The sequence below is a fragment of the Tupaia chinensis genome, unplaced genomic scaffold (genome assembly GCF_000334495.1).
Source record: "Tupaia chinensis unplaced genomic scaffold, TupChi_1.0 Scaffold000424_1, whole genome shotgun sequence".
Lineage (NCBI taxonomy): Eukaryota > Metazoa > Chordata > Mammalia > Scandentia > Tupaiidae > Tupaia > Tupaia belangeri.
Genome location: NW_006159929.1, coordinates 2,866,503 through 2,880,887, shown reverse-complemented (window position 1 = coordinate 2,880,887; position 14,385 = coordinate 2,866,503). Strand labels below are relative to the sequence as shown.

At 52.6% G+C, this 14,385-nt stretch overlaps 1 long non-coding RNA gene across 1 annotated transcript in view; it reads left to right on the top strand.

Annotated features, from left to right (window-relative positions):
• Positions 1-7,580: 7,580 nt before the first annotated feature.
• LOC102475413 (uncharacterized) overlaps positions 7,581-14,385 on the top strand; it is a 93,398-nt gene continuing 86,593 nt past the window's right edge. The window contains exon 1 of the long non-coding RNA XR_335475.3: positions 7,581-7,640. This is a non-coding gene — a long non-coding RNA (uncharacterized LOC102475413). The remainder of the gene's footprint in view (positions 7,641-14,385) is intronic.

Genomic DNA, 14,385 nt, shown 5'->3' with positions numbered 1-14,385 from the left:
CTGACCCCCTGCCTCTCTCCCTTCTGTGCCGAGGCTTAACTGCTCCTGAGGAACTGCCTTGGCTCCCTTCTCACCTAAAACTGGCCCTTGTCCCTTGGACGTGGTCTGATCCCAGTTGCCATGGGCAACCACAGTTGGTCATTGGGCCGGCCCACTGGTTTTCACTGACCCAGGCCGGGCAGTCTATCACCCTGCCACCCTGCCATGAAAACGGACCCTTGAGCAAAAGCAGGAGGCGGGAGCCAATAACAAAGCAGCACAATGTTAAGCGTTCATCACTGTATCTCTGATGACGCGTCTCTTCCCCGAGAGGCTGTGAGAGTGGGGATTACGGGCTCCTTGGCCTCACAGGGAAGCACGGTCAGAGTTGTGTGATTTGCCCAGGGTCACACAAGAAGTCAAAGGACAAGACAGCTTCTGCTCTCCAGCCTGTTGTCGGGTCTTCTCTAGCACATGTCCTTCCACCCTGGAGGTGGAGGCCTGACTTTCCAGCAGATATTGGGGTGGGGCGGGGGTCGCCACTCGCTTCCTTGCAAGCAGGTCCCTTGAGGGTCATGGTCCCTTGGAGACCCCAGACCCCAGTCAGTCACCCATTGCCAGAGGACACACGGGCAGCGAAGTCCCCTCGTTCTCCTCTGCAACGCACAGTTGGAGGACATGCAGCCCACGGCCTGTCATGTGCAGGGTACACGCAGGAGTGGGGGAAGGGAAGCAGGCAGAGGCGCTCAGGGGTGCAGGCCATGAGGCTTCTGCCTTGGGGAGGCTTCTTCTTGGTCTCCACCAGGATCTGGAACTGGGCCCTTTGATCAAGTGAGACAGCCACACGTTTCCCAAGAGCTGTGTCCTCTGTCCTTCCAAGAGGCCATGGTGTTCAGAGAGGGGCACTGTGAAGGTGGCGGTAGTAAGGGATTTGCAAGACCACCCACTCTCCCACTCTCTGGTGTGGGCGTCACAAAAGCTGGTGTCAGTGCCTTTCTCCCTGAGTGGCCTTGAACATGTCCCTTGACGCTGGGAGCCCTAGTTTTGTCATCTGTTAAATGGGAGCCTGCGTTCTTGACCGCCCCTCCCCCCCAACAGTGGTGTCATGATAACCAGAACCTATTTGCTTGACACTATCTCCCCATCTCTCCTTGAAACGCTGCCCAGAAATGATTCCTCAGGGGAGCTCTGTGTACCCCCTCACTGCCGACTCTCGACACTCGAAAGCTACGAAACTCCTCCAGAAAACAAAAGACATCAGTACATCAGAATTCAGAGCGGAGGGCAGTGTTTGAATTGGAAATCACGGAGGGGCTTGGGTTCTTCTCCGTATCAGAGCTTTATTCATGCACTGAGCATTGGGAAGGTTCTGAGCAGCTCCACATGGATTTACTGGATGCCTACAGCAGGCTCAGCGCTGAGCTCCGTGCTGTTGCAGCCAGAGGGGTGACGACCAGCCTTTGGGGAGAACAGACCTCCGGGTCAGTGAGACCCGGCTCGGAGTCCCAGCTGGTCCTCAGCACTCCAGTCACCTGGGGCAGGTCGCCTCCCCTCTCTGAGCTTCAGTTGCCCCATGCATGATGGGAGACTACTGAGAGCACCTTCTTCGCAGCTTGTCTGTGTGGATCATTAGCAGTGAAGAAATGTGCAGTTATTAGGAACCGGAAGAAGACACAGACCCTGCTCCTGAGGCAGTCAGGGTTCAGTAACTGACTAGTTATGATCCTGAGCACCCGGGCTGGGAGGGAAGCATGGATAAGATGCTGTGGGCACACAGAGGGGCCAAGAGGCTTCCGGGAGCTGGCGATGGCACCTGAGCATGGAGCAGTGAGCCCAGGACTACCGAAGGAAGGTGTAAGTGGACTTTAGAGAAGTCCTTTCTAGACTTCTGCGGGGACAACCATGTATACGCGAGCGCTCTTACTCCGATGCTGCCCTCCAGTTCTCCTGCTGGCATTTTTAGGGAAGCTACAGCAGCTCTGTGTCTTTCATGGGCCCTAGTGGTGAGGCTCTTGTAGGCTTGGTGATGGAGGTGGCATCGGGCGGGCAGGTGCTGCTGCATGTAGGGCGGAACAGCAAGGTCAGTCCCTCCAGTCACCCCGCCCCTGCCACCCCCTCTTCTACCCCCTGCACTGCCCGTGGTGAGCCTCTACTGGCCGAGGAGTCTGTTGAAGGGCTTCACAGATGGGGTGGCCGTGCAGACTCAGAAGTCGGAGGACCAGGCAAGAGGATGTGTGGCTTCTTTGGCAGACCAGGCTAGGCTGGCCAGGTGAGGGGTGGGGAGGAGAGCTGGGAGGTACACTCAGTGATTGAGGAGCTGGGCCCATAGTGGGGCAGCGGGGCAGCACTTCAGTGTAAGAGTGAGTCTTTCCATTCCACCAGGATGGATGGAGCACCCCTTAGGTCCTGGGTCCTAACACCCTCACCCAGTTTGACCCTGTATGTGGTGGAGTTTCTCCATTGCCCCCTCATATTCATTCTCCACCTTTCTCCACCCTGCCGTGTGCCCTGGGAGGGGCACTCCTATAGACTGAAGCAAACCATTTGCTTGTTCACTGGTTTCTGGCTGAGCTCAGTCTGTGCAAATTGTTGCAGTTACTGTTTCTGCATAGCTAACTACGTTGTAGCCTCGAACAACCGCCCAAATATCGTGGCCTAAAACAGCCCGCACTGTATCATGCCCATGGGTTTTGTGGGTCGGGGATCTATTTTGAGCAGGGACAGCTTTCTTTGTTTCCCAGCATCTGGGACTTCAGGCTGGAGGTCGCAAAGGCAGAGGGAAGCGATTGTTCGCAGGCTTGCTCACTCGCATGGTGATGGTTGGTGCTGACTCAGGGCTGGGACCTCAGTGTGGTAGTCCACCAAAACACCTCTCTGTGGTCTCGCCATGTGGCTGCTTAGGCTTCCTCACAGCATGGCTGTCGTCTTCAAAGGGCGAGCATCTCAGGAGAACCATGTGGAAATTGCATCGCTTCTATGACTTAACCATGGAGGCCACATCGTGTCCCTTCTGCTGTAATCACAACTGTGCGCAGATTCAAGGGTGATCAAGTTCCATTGGAAGAAGAGTATGGGGTGAGTGGGAGATATCCAAGCAGACACTGGGAATGTGACCAGTCGCAGGGCGGACTGGCTGGAGACTAGACTCACTCACTCACTCACTCACTCACTCACTCACTCACTCACTCACTGTTTCGATCAGCAAACATTGCATGGATTAGCAATGACCGTGTACCTCTATGAAACCCACAGCTCCTGCTATCTGTCATCTCCTTCATGGCAGCTCTGGCTCCCACAGGAGGGTCAGAAGCCATTCTCTCATCTTTCATTTTAGCCCTAACAGTGGTGGCGGCTCCCACTCTTGTGAACCCTGTGGTGCTTTACTAACCCTTTCTGGTGCTTTTTTAACCCCACCCATGTTTTTTTAAAAGTCCCTTCATTAAATTCTCTTAGTCACCCCTCTCAAGTACACTCATGTCCTGTTCGACATAGAAGAAACCTGGCCTCAGAGTGCCTGAAGCCTCACAGGATGCCTGGAGGAGGTGAGATTTGAACCCAGATCTCTTGGCTCCATGCCCTGTACCCTTTTCCAGCGTGTTACTAGCAGTGTGTAGTCAGGAGGAAGCGCTCTGCCCAGAACACCCAGCTCAGCCCTGGGGCCAGTTCCCCTGAAGTCCTTAAACTCCCTCTTTCCTGGTGGGCTCAGTTGCTAGCCAGGTGTGCCTTTGTTTGTGGCATCTTCAGACTGGGGGACTCCCTGGTCCCCACAGGCCTCCAGGCCTCCCTGGGTCAACTAGCTCAGGCATGCAGACACAGGGGTGGCAGGACTAGTCCATGGCTGACAGCAATGAAATGAGAATCACAGCCTGGCATCCACTCTGTGCACCACCTGGCTAGCCTCTTAGAGGGTTTTTGCTTTTGGAAAACTTATTTAAAAAAGACTTTTGCCTTAGGGTGTGTGCCCTTGCGAGAGAGAGAGAGAGAGAGAGAGAAGGAAAGTGACAAATCATCCCCCAGGGGGATGGCCACGCCACAGTCCCTTTTCCCCCATTCTCCTCAGTTTCGGGCACACATGTACGGGAGTCTGTTGAAGAGCTTCACAGATGGGGCAGCAGCTCTGGCTCAGAAGTTGGAGGACCAGGTAAGAGTGCGTGAGGCAGCTCTGTCGGGCCCGGTGAGGGGTGGGAGGAGCTGAGAGAGGTGCAGTGGTTGAGTGACGGGGCTCAGAGTGGACAGTGGTTGGCCCTTAACTGTAACAATCATCGTGCCTGCTGTGATTTTCAAGCCATCAGGTCCGGGACTTGAACCATGGTCGACTATGTGGGAGTCCAGTGTCTTAACCACCACACTCCCTGCTGGTACCCACTCTTAGTGGTTTTAAAGGACTTCTATTTCTCACTTGATGAATAGCAATGATGATGATGATGATGATGGAGCCTCAGTTTCCTGAGCACTCACCAGGGATCAGGCACTTGATACACAGTATCTCATTAAACCTTCTTTCCTAAGAGTACAGGGACCATAGAGAGACCCTTCTCTCTCAGGGCTGTGCAAGTATAAGGGGCCCCTGGGATTTTTTTGTTTTTAAATTATTTTAAAGAATCATTTATTTATTTTTATTAATTATTATTAGTGTTATTATTTAATTTGTTATAGGGTACATGTGCTCACCAGAGAGAAACAGAGAGAAAGAGAAGAAAGAGAGAGAGAGAGAGAGAGAGAGCGAACTACCAGTTCCAGGAATTGAACTACAGCCAGCTATGTGGGAGTCCAGTGCCATAACCACCATGCCACCTGCTGGTCCCAGCCTTGGACTTTTTACTATTTGTGCAGAGGGCTTCATTTACTTGCCCTTGTCCTGACCCTACCACAACTTCCCTCTGGCATGATCGAGCCTCTGATGAGGACATTGAGCCTCAGAGGTGAAGTGACCTGCTCTGGGTCACGCAGTTCCTAAGAGCAGAGTTGGAGTTGGACTGGGCTCTGTCTGCCTCTGAAGCCCATGTGTTTATTATTTCCTGTCCACCGACCAGTAAGCGGAAACGCAGACAGACCTGGTGACCTGCTGAGGCCACGGTGATACAGGGGCAGCCTAGGGGGACAGGCGTTTGGGAAATATTTGTTGATGGTTAGTGGGAGAGTGACTCCCGAAGACAGGAGGTGAGCCATTAAGGAGGCTGGCCCCTGAAGGCCCCCAGGCAAGCAGAGACTTTCACCTGGATGGCTTCCTGTTTACATATTCCAGGGGAAAAAATACAAATACAAATAGAACATCTGACAGCAAAGCAAGCCTGTGTGATAATTCTATTCCCAGATCAAATCACAGCACAGGGAATGCGTTATCATTGTGATTACCTTGGGGGGAACGGAGACAGGGAGTTTTATTAAATGAGACAATCTTGCTAAAAGGAAACCTTACATTAGACTTTGGGCCTTAAATAATATTAGTGTCAAGAGCTGACAAGCATTCAGCGCACTGTCTGAGAGCGTACCGTCTCGGAGAGAGTGGCTTCCATGGGGGGCCATGGGTGCTAGAGGGCCCTGGGCAGCGTCACGTGCAGCTGCCCCCAGCCCAGTGCTGGTGGTCCTTTGGTCAATAAACAAGCATTTCAGGCCCAGCTTTCCTCTTGGACTGCAGGCACCTCCTTACTGGTGACTCTGGGCCAGGGGACACTCTATAGGAGGGTTCTGCCCTTTCTGCGCTGGAGGCAAGAACCCTGAAACTCAATAGCCCCCCCAGGGGAGGTCCCCAGTGTCTTCTCAGAAGGGATTCTGCTCCCTCCCTGGAATCATTCCTAGGCTGCACAGGGATGGTGCCTCTTCTCTTCCTGTGCCTTACTCCCATGGCTCTAGCCCTTCCTCCACTCTGCCTCTGCATCTCTGTCCTTGCAGGAGATCCAGAGATGGCATCACTCAGTGGTTCGGAGCATGGTCTTTGGAGATATAAAGGTCTGGGAGGTCTGAGTTCAAGTCCTGCTTCACCAAACCTACGACCTTGTATATGTTATATCATCTCCCTGAATGTCTGTTTCTTTGTACAATGAGTTAACTAGGGCTGGCCCCATGGCCTAGTGGTTAAGGGGCTGCATACCACATGGCTGACCTCTTGGTAAGAGTCCTGGCCCTGGCAACTTGGAAAAAACATGCTGGGCACATGTATGTGCATACCCAAATCCCAACAGAGTGGAGAACTGGGGGAGAAGGGTGGCATGATCCTGTCTCATGGAGGGGTGCTTCCCCCCACTGCCCCGTTTCTCTCTCTGTCTGTCTCCTTCTGGTGAGTGCATGGCCACTATGGCAAGTTAAATAAAATGGGTTAACTAGTACCAACCTCACAGGCTTGTTGTGGGGACTGAATGAATGACTCTTTGAAAACTCCTAGGACAGGGCTTGGTACATGCGGCATGCCTAAATCATGGTTTCTTCACCCTGTCTTGACCCCTGTCCCTACCCTGTCCTCCTGTCCCCAGTGTATCACGGACATACCTGCCTCCCAGGAAAGGACTGCAGGACACCGCGGAGAAACTTCTCCAGCCCGTGGGGGGAAAAGTCATCACCAGGGCCCTTATTCCAGATTAGGGACCCGGAAGTCACCCTGTCCAGCCTCCCCTGTTGCAGATGGGGACACAGGTTTCAGACAGAGGCTGGAACTCGTTTGGGCCATGCAGGTTTCTCCCAGTCAGAACGCCTTGAGTTCCACCCCTGCTTCTCCTTTCCTCTCAATCGTGGATAATTTATAGAGTTATAGGGACCTTTAGTTCTCATTTGTCGGACGTAAGTGTGTTTGGGAAATAATGAAGACCATGCTACGTTCGAGATGGTGGCTATTCCATGTAACCAATGAGATTCCCAATTGCAGAGGAGGAAACTGAGTCTCAGGGGGGTTAGTCCACCCCAAATTACACACCTTGCAGGAAACGTAGCCAGTACTTGAAACTCCATCTTTTTGACTCCTGAGCTGGTTCAGCTGTAAGCAGCAGTTCCCAAGGTCCCAAAGCAGAAGACACATAGTCGCAAGGCTGATGACAAGATGGGAGTCTTGAACCCCACTTTTTTCCTCTATTGACCTTGAAGAAGTCAACTAGCCTTTCTGATTGTGAAGTCCAGAATGTTGTCATCTCAGGCTGAATGGAACCTAGGGGGTCACCCCGTTGAGCCCCTATTCCACACTCACAGGGCTCAAACAACTTGCCCAGTTGAGAAGCCGGAAGGGCTGGAGCAGGGGTTTGGTCCACAACCACAGGATGTCAGTGGGCGTGTTGTACAATCACCTCGTTTTTAGTTCTCCTGGAGGGGTTTGCGTCCCCCCGACACTGGCCCTTCCAGATGCTCCTGTCACAACCTCACCTCCTCCATTGCTCCTGCCCACAGCACACCCCGACTTAAAGAGGGAACTGGTCTGAGCAGCAGAGGAAGCCTGAGAGGTGGGAGCTCTGGGCTGGGTCTGACTCTGACGCTGATGGGCTGTCTGTGTTCTGCAAGCTCCTTCCTTTTTCTGGCTCTCAGCACCGGAAGGAACTGCGGTCTTATCTAGTAAAAGCCGGACAAGTTTATCCAGCTCTATTCTGTGCGGATCTCCAGGGCCAGGGGATGCTTCCAGGCAAGACACAGAGCAGCAAGCCGGCATCAGATAAGTTTGGGAAATGCTGGGTTAAGCAAAGGTGAGCAGTTTTCTCTTCTGAACTCTTTTTCTTAATATTATTATTAAAACAATTGATTTAATTTCCAAAGGAATGCACACTCACTGCGACCTGTGAGGAACGTAGTCATATAAAGCAAATGTCAACAGGCATGCGCCTCCATCATTCCACCTCTGAAAAGCAAAGGAGGGAGGGATCCTTACACGTCCATCTCCGAGCTTAGAAAACACATGTGGGGAACCAGCAGTTAGCGTAATGGCTATGTTGCTGGACTCCCACGTAGTTGACCGCGGTTCGTGTCCCGGACTCGGTGGCTTAAAACTCACGCTGGGCACGTGTGCGTGCGTGCCCAAGATCCCGAGAGGAGAATGGAGGAGAAGGGATTGCGGAGTGACCATACCCCCTGGGGGGTGATTTCTTGTTTTCTGTCTCTCTGTCTCTCTCTGTCTGTCTGGCGAGCGCATGCGCCCTATAGCGAAAACCTCTCCAAAAAAAAAAAAATACATGTGCAAACTCATACATGTGCTCACACATGTATGCACATATGCACAGGTTTAAGACACTTGTCTTCTTTGCTTCTGAAAGCCTTATCTTTTCTTCTGTGATGGGCTCTCTGTCTCCAAGATGTTCGTTGATAGCTTTCCTAGGCATTGGGCCCTTTTCATCCCCACAGAGTGGCTTGGGCAAGCCCCTAAGCCGGGCCTAACACATGGGCCTCTGTGGCTCCCAGGTCCATGGGGGTGGCTCTATGGTGGGTGGTTGATGGGAATAAGGACCCTCAAGAGCCAAACTGGCTACTGCCCCAGGAGTCAGCTCTGTCTGCAGAAGCCTGCGCCTGGGTGGGTACCGCCACTGTGAAGGGGGCCAGGGTCTGGCCAGGTGGCCCGGGCCTCACCTCCCTGAGGGTGCCACAGGCAGCCACAGCCTGCAGGGAGCAGGCTGGGTGAGAAGGGAAAGCACGTGTGTTGGCACCTGTGTCCAAGGAGGCATGGCGGGCCTTGCCTGTCCCTGAGCCTTCCTGGTTTTAAGTTGGATGGACTATTCGGCCTGGCTGCGCTGGAGGATCCATACTCTGCTCATCACTCTACTCAGATGCCTAAGAGGTCAGGGGACATGCCTGGGGTCACCTAGGGAGCTGGTGGCAGGGCCAGTCGACACCCTAGGGACCCAGGTTGCTGCTCATTTTCTCCAGGTGATCTCATGTGGGCCATGGCACTTCCTGAGGAGCCAGACCCAGGTGTCAGAAGACGTTGGTTAACATCCTGGTTCTCCTACCCCACATGCCCTCAGGGCCTAGGGAAGTTCCTCACTTCATGTCAGGGTCTGCATTTGCCAGCTTGTTTGGTAGTGGTCCTTAGCCTCGTCTGGCCCTGTTGAGGAGGAGCTGGGCCTGGCTCCCAGAGCTCTGCAGAAAGGCCCACACGACAGTGCTATGGAGAGGTTTGGGGATGGGAGACTTTGCAGTTATAACCTCTGCTATCATGTGGAGTTTTGAAGACCTGCCCAATGCATAATGCTAGATGGGGAGGGTGTGGGAGGGTGGAGGGTGGGAGCCCAGCAGATCAGCATCCACTGGCAGCTCCCAGGCTGGCTGAGAGATCAGAATGCAGTCCCAGGGTGCTCAGGGAGCTGCTCACATGTCCAGGTGAACGGCAGAGGTCTGGGAGGGCTCCCTGAGGGATGGGCAGGATGAAGATGAGGGCAGCATGTACGCTGAGAGGCACAGCATGTTTAGAGGTGCAGAACTGGGAACACACAGGTGCCCGGAGCCAGCTGGGCTGGTGTGTTGGGGAGGTGGCTTAACCCCTGGTGAGGGCTGCAGAATTGACCTCTATTCCCTGTTGGCATGGCTCTGAAGCAAGAGCCAGGCAGTAGCAGCCATCCCCCTGCACCCTGTGGGGAAAGGCTGGCCTCTGTCCTCACCATGGACTCCCACGGACCAGAGCCGGCAGAGGGATAAACATCTCTAATCGTTAATTACCCTCCACGGTGCGATTTTATGACTTTCCAGATAAACGGTCGCCCAGGGAGTGTCATCATTACAGACTTCCAGCTTAATGATCTGGGGTAATGGCTTAAGGGGTGGGGTCCCAGGTGGTCTGAGGGTGAAAGTTACAGGAGGCAGTGGCACTGCTCAGGAATAAGGCCCAAGATCCCTCCCGTGGACTGGCCTGAGCCTGAGCAGCGGGGAGCTGGCGGGGCCTTCCTGCCTCTCTTCCAAGCTTCTGCACCCAGGGCATACAGTTCCTGCCTACCACTGGCTCCCCGTGGCCCAGGGCCTAGCTGGGCACCGAGCAGGAGATCTTGAGAGCTGTTTCATCAGTCAGCTGCCTTCACCCATCTGCCCCATCACCTCATGCTTGTCAGCCCTCCCCTGAGCCAGGTTACTCATTGGGGTGCCCGTTCCCTTTCGCAGGACACAGCTTTACCGGTCACAACCTTCCTGCCCATTAGCCTACCTTTTCCAAGAATTCCAGAATGGGGTAGCCCCTCTGCCAGCTTTTCCTCCATCTGTCTAAACAGGGGGCATTTCTGAATCTGCCTAACTCTGCCCAGGCCAGGGGCCAGGGGCCCAGGTTGGGGTTAAGGGGCATACCTATAAACCCTCCCAGAGCCTGGCTTGCAGGGGATGTGGGGGAGCCTGCCTTGGTGTTCACTGCATTCAGTTTTCTTACAGAGAGAAGGGCTGCCCAAGGTAGCAAAGCTCAGACGTCGCCCCTCCCTGAGCCCTACGATGTGCTATATGCTGGTCACTTCCTATTCCTTTGCATAGGGTTACTTGCAGGACCTCCTGGGCTCCACTCCCACCTCTGAAGCACATAAGCTTAGGCAAATGATGTAGGCGAGTGGCTCGACCTCCTCGTTCATCAGTTCCTTCAATTACGCTAGTCCCTATCACACAGGTGTAGTGTGAGGATTAAATGAGTTCACCCGTGAACAGCTTTTGTCATGTTTCAGCACATAGACCATGCTCTTAGTCTGCTGTTACCGGTGCATCTTGTTGAATCCTTACAAATCTTGAGTGGTGGATGTGCATGACTTGATGAGAGACAGCAAAATGGGGTGGTTAAGGGTTTAGGTATAAGCTAGGTGCCTGCATGAATCCTGGAATGCAACTTGCAATGAGACCTGGGAAAATGGAATTTTCTGGTCCTGAGTTTCCTGATCAGTAAACAGCTGATCGGAATAATGGCCACTACTTCCTGGGATTACTGCTTTGATGAAATGAGTTAACACCATGAGGCAGGCACCAAAGGACCTGACACATAGCAAGCCTGCAGCAAGTGTAAGGGATGTTCATTCTGTTTCAGCCGTTTTTCTGTTGCTGCAACTGAATCCCACTGACTGGGTAGTTTATAGAATAAACGTTTATTCAGATCATAGTTCTGGAGACCCAAGCTTGGGGGCTGCATCTGGTAGGCCTTCTTGCTGGTGGGGACTCTACAGAGTCCCGAGGCAGTGCAGGGACTCACTGGTGAGAGAAGAGAATGGGTCAACTGTGGTGTCTCTCCCTCTCTCACAAAGCCGCTAGTATTCAATTCAGTAAGGATGCCCCATCCTGATTACCATAGCCTAATTACCTCCCAAAGGCCCTGCCACTTAATACCACAGTCTGCTTCAGTTTCTACCCTCTTAATGCTATCACAGTAACACCCAACTTTAAACATGTGAATTTTGAGGGGATACATTCAAATCAGAATACATTCTCCTTTACAGGTGGGGACAGAGTCAGGAAAGAACTTGTATGAGGAAGTCATGAAACAACTTCACCCAAATCAATCCAATCCAAAGCCAAGGCTTATTCCCCCCATATGCACACACCATGGGCAAGAACAAGGTCCCTGCTTTCTCTGGTCCCTGAAGCCCTCTACTCCACTCCAGTGCTCATAATTGGAAAACCTTCACCACCCTCCTCCGGCCTAGCACACTTATTAGCTAAATTGAACTTAGGTGAACTGAAGTCATTGAGAGCACCCTGACCCCCAGGAAGCAGGACCAATCACAGTCACTCTGCTGACCTTGGTGGGTATGATGGGTCCCTAGGTGATCAATCTCCTTTATTAGCAAGGCCACTGACTTTCTTCCTCTTAAATTCCCTCTCCTGGGGCTTGCTGCATCCATTCAGCACCTCGTCGGGAAGCCAGGCTGATTTCCCTCCCTCGGATTTCATCCTGCTCCTCTCTGGCTGCCCAGCCACGTGGAGAGTTTGTCAAGTGCAATTTCTGTCTCTTGCTGCAGCCTCGCCTTCCACAGAGTGCTGAGCGGGCAAGCTGGATGGGCCACTCTGAGCTGCAGACACTGCAGTCCTGTGCTAAGGGCCAGTGCGCACCCTTGAACGAGGAGTGTATCATTCTTCACAGTCAACAGGCAGCCAGGCGGGCAAGGCCGCCTCTTGACTCAGAGTGGGAGTGCTGGGCATGCGCAGACAGAGGGGGTGGCTGGCAGCCAGAGCTGAGCCCACGGGCCTGGGAGGAGGCAGAACTGTTCCCCACAAGATGGGCACACAAGGGTCTGGAAGAACAGAGTCCTCGCTGCTGCTTTCAGAGAGAGATGTGTGATGTCCACCCATGGCCCAGGGTCCAGTATGAGATGCTGCTTTAAAACATGGACTTAGGGGTTAGGCCAGTTCACACTCAACTCGCAGCTGCCACCAGAGCTAATGACAATTAGCTTGCTTTTCATCATGTGCAGGTGCCAAATGTAAAGTTGTTAAAATATGCCCGGTATATATCTATATATTATATTTATATGTATTACATAATCTAATACTATATTAGGATAAGTATGAGATGCTGCTTTAAAACATGGACTTAGGGGTTAGGCCAGTTCACACTCAACTCGCAGCTGCCACCAGAGCTAATGACAATTAGCTTGCTTTTCATCATGTGCAGGTGCCAAATGTAAAGTTGTTAAAATATGCCCGGTATATATCTATATATTATATTTATATGTATTACATAATCTAATACTATATTAGGATATATAATTTGTTATTATATAATTATATCATTGTAAATTATCAAATTATAATTTACAGTGATACAATTATATAAATACATTAGATAATATAAATATATAAAATATATTATTTTTTATATAAATATATGTAATATATTTCAGGTTACTTATTTGTTTCAAAGCAAGAGAGAGAAAGAAAAAGAGACTGAGAAAGATGCACAGAGAGACAGAGAGAGCAGTCCCAACAGAATCTTGAAGCCATGCTCTGCCCTGGCTAAGGCCAGCCTAGGATCATGGGTGCCTGACTGCTGTACTCAGGGACATCTCTGCATGCGAAGAGGGACCCATCCTGTGACTCACAGAGCATCACATTTTACTGTTTTGCCATTGCACCACCATCTGGTCCCTCTTCCCTTGGAACGTGGGCCGGACTCAGCCATTTGCCCCCTTCCCTGCCCCAGGCATCACAGGAAGAAAGCAGTCCTCACCACCGTCTACTGAGCACGGGCTACTGGCTGAGAACTGGGCTAAGCGATTCTGAGAGCCCTTTAGCTGCTCATTTTAGCCTCAAACCTTCCGGGGCGGGGGTAGGTAGTGTTACCATCCCCTTCTCAAGATGAGGACACTGAGCCACAGAGAGGTTAAGCAGATCCCTTGTGGCATCAGCTAGCATTACACCAAGCCAATTTGAGCCCAAGGGGCTGGCCCTGGAGCCCTGCTCTTAGCCGCTGTGCCACCCTGCACAAGAACACTGTGCAGCTGAGAGGAGCCACAGGGTGAAAAAGGATTTAGGAAGTGCCCGATTTAGGAAGCTCTGAAGCTCTGCACTCACAGGGGGGTCTGACCAGGAGCAGGAGGAAGAGGCCCCTGGGGGGTGGGAGGCCAGCCTCTTCCTGGAGGAGGAGGAGAGAAGCCTTGACTAGGGTCAGGCAGGATTTGGGGTCATCAGAGAGTCCAGGGGCTCTTGAAGCTGCCCTGAGAATTCTTGGTCAATTCCTTGCACACAGGGAAAATCTTCAACAAAATGTTGCAAGAACACTGTTTGAGCAGGACTGCACTGCTTACTGCTGTCTTCATAGCCTCAGCAGGGGATTCTTGCCTCCCCCTGTGGCCCCCCACCCCCTACCCATCCCACAGACAAGATCCTGGGGGTCCCTGTGGGCTCTTCCTGCGTGAGTTCTCCTCCTGTCATGAGGCACTGGAAGTCCTGCTTCCGACACACCTGACATCCTTCTAGGTTCTGCCCTGCGTCTTCCTCAGCCTACTGCCCCCACCCCGATGCTGGCGGTCACCACCTCCTGCCTGCTGGGGACACTGAAATGGCCTCCTAGCTGCTGCTTCTCTACCCCTTCACCCTTCTTTCTGGCCTAGGGGTCCTCCTAGGCCACAGTGGAGGTGACCCTCCTTCTTAGCTAACAGTTCCTCAGTGCTTTCATGATTCTCAAGTGTGTTTTTTACTAGAAAACTCCTCCGACCATGGCGGTGGTGGTAATCACAGAAGGCTTCCTGAAGGAACTGACGACAAGGCTGAAGGATGACTGAGAGTTCATGTCATGTATCATACACAAAAGGCACCATGGGACAACAGTAGCCGAGGACCTTCCTGGAGGTACCCCCCATGCTCTGGGTCCCCAGTGCCTGTGGGATTTCCGAGAGGAAGCTGAGCTGTGGGGCTTTGTTTCCGGTGGTGCAGTTCGAGTTCGGACATTCTGGGAAATACCACAGAGGGTGAAAGGGCAGGCAGTTATGCACACAGGAAGGGGGTACACGGCACTGGATTTGCCTAGCCCAGATAAGAAGCCTCAGG